The sequence below is a fragment of the Octopus bimaculoides genome, chromosome 14 (assembly GCF_001194135.2).
Source record: "Octopus bimaculoides isolate UCB-OBI-ISO-001 chromosome 14, ASM119413v2, whole genome shotgun sequence".
In the NCBI taxonomy this organism is placed as follows: domain Eukaryota; kingdom Metazoa; phylum Mollusca; class Cephalopoda; order Octopoda; family Octopodidae; genus Octopus; species Octopus bimaculoides.
Window position 1 is genome coordinate 33,290,691 of NC_068994.1, and position 2,942 is coordinate 33,293,632.

Here is a 2,942-nt window from a genome sequence, read left to right on the forward strand (position 1 = left end):
AATGTATGTATGTATGTCTGTGTGTGTATGTATATATGTTTAAACATATCTATCTGTCTATCTGTATGTCTGACTATCTATTATCTAACTATCCTTATATACACTTATATATACATGCAAGTGTTTGTGTATATGCACACACACACACATGCAAGGATACACATGCACACATGTGCATGCACACACATGGATGCACACACATGCATGCACACACATGCATGCACACACATGCATGCACACACATGAATGCACACACATGCATGCACACACATGCATATACACACATGCATGCACACACATGAATGCACACACATGCATGCACACACATGCATGCACACACATATGCACACATATACAAACACACTTACATGCACATAAATATACTGAATACACACAATTGTATAAAAGCGTTTTTTTTTGTGTATGCATCTGCATTTCATCCATACATGCATATATAAATACAACCATACAAATACACACATAGGCACATACACATATGTATACACACATACACAAGCATATACATACATATGTAGAATTAACTTCAATACATGTGCACACTGATCAATCACTGTTCGTGCATAATTCATGTGGTTTCGTATTGGTCATCAAATTACAAACAAGCCTGCACGATATCATGGAGATTATATTTGTGAATATTAATATACACATACATACACACTAGTATAAATATATATGTACTTATCTATTTATCTATCTATTACTTATCCATATCTCACTCTCGTTCTCTCTCTTTCTCTCTCTCTCTCTCCTTCTCTCCGTATATATATATATCATCATCGTTTGACATCCATCTTCCATGCTGGCATGACATATTTATGCATATATGTATATGTGTGTATATATATATATATATATATATATATATATATATGCATACATATATATACATATATATATAATCGAGAAAATACTCTATATATATATATATATATATATATATATATATGCACACACACACACATATGCAGTATTCCCTCGATTATTGTATATGTGTTACATTCCAAAACCCCCCGCGACAGGTGAAAATCCGTGAAGTAGTAACAGTACAGTATATTCATTTTTTATTATTTTTGTAATTTGTATATATTTACTTTATTACAAATGCACAACAACACCACAGCGGAATCGACGTAAGCTTAAATAATAAACCGCAATAGGTGAACCTCGATATGGCAAGTGATTACTGTATAAATATCTATCTATCTATCTATCTATCTATCTATCTATCTATGTATATATACATATATATATTGTATGCACGCACATACACACACATATACATAACTGTTTGTATATGATCACACACTCACACAGGGGCATAATCCTAGAGCATGTTTTATATTTAAATTGTATGACATTTAACTGGTATCTAGACTCCATTTGCATCCATATTTATCAAAAGACAAAACTGCAATGGGAACTCATTTAAGACTGTTCAAGTTTCCTTTCATTAATCTCTGTAATTATAAAGAGTATAATGTACATGTTTGTTGGCACCATAACATTATCCAATGTCCACTGTAAAGCTTAAAATCTGTTATGCAATATCTGATGATTTGATAATGTAATCTCTTAATATAATTTTTCTTTATATAATGAATATTGTTGTTATTGAAATATATGTAAGATGACATAACTGAATAATTTATGAACTGATTCTTGAGTTTTATTCATAGGCGCAGGAGTGGCTGTGTGGTAGGTAGCTTGCTTACCAGCCACATGGTTCTGGGTTCAGTCCCACCGTGTGGCACTTTGGGCGATTGTCTTCTACTATAGCCTCGGGCCAACCAAAGCCTTGTGAGTAGATTTGGTAGACGGAAACTGAAAGAAGCCTGTCGTATATATGTATGTGTGTGTGTGTGTGTGTCTGTGTCTGTGTTTGTGTGTGTCCCCCCACCATCGCTTGACAACCGATGCTGGTGTGTTTATGTCCCTGTAACTTAGCGGTTTGGCAAAAGACCCCGATAGAATAAGTACTAGGCTTACAAAGAATAAGTCCTGGGGTCGATTTGCGCTCCACTAAAGGCGGTGCTCCAGCATGGCCGCAGTCAAAATGACTTAAACAAGTAAAAGAGTAAAAGAGTAAAAGAGTACACACTTGTGCACACACACACATACACACACAGACACATAGACACACACAAACACACACACACATTCATGCATACACTCACCTACATGCATTCACACATACATTCATGCATTCTTTGCAAAAGCAATCTGTAAATAGAATATTGCAAAGATTTTTCTAAAATCTCAAATTTATCACCATATTCTGTGGTTCCTCCCTGAATACCAATGACGGGGCTTTGTTTCTTTGATAGAACTTGGCCTCTTTCTTAAAAGCAGCAATTTAAGGAATGCAAAAAGAGATTTATATAAAAAATTTAAGGAGAAAATCTTCATGGCTATGTGGTAAGAAGCTTGCTTCCCAGACACATGGTTCTAGGTTCAGTCCCACTGTGTGGCACCTTGGGAAAGTATCTTCTGCTATAGCCTTGGCTTCTACTAATACTATAAGTTTGAGTTGTGGAGTTATGTTGAACAGTTATTGTTTAAATTCCACTGAAGTTGACTTTGCCTTTCATCTTTACAGGGACAATATTATTATTATTATTATTATTATTATTATTATCATTATTATTATTAAAAAGGCAGCAAGCTGGCAGAAATGTTAGCACACCAGACAAAATGCTTAGCAGCATTTTGTTCATGTCTGTGTTCTGAGTTCAAATCCCAATGACGTCCACTTTGCCATTCATCCTTTCGGGGTTGATAAAATAAATACCAGTTGAACACTGGGGTCAAGGCAATCGACTTAACCTCTCCCCAAAACTTGCTGGTCTTATGCCAAAATTTGAATCATTACTCTCTTTACTCTTTTACTCTTTTACTTGTTTCAGTCATTTGACTGTGGC

At 34.9% G+C, this 2,942-nt stretch overlaps 1 protein-coding gene across 1 annotated transcript in view; it reads right to left on the reverse strand.

Annotated features, from left to right (window-relative positions):
* The window catches only part of LOC106869384 (protocadherin-17), a 222,538-nt gene that overhangs the window by 187,006 nt on the left and 32,590 nt on the right, over positions 1 to 2,942 (reverse strand). The gene's annotated exons all lie outside the window — the stretch shown is intronic.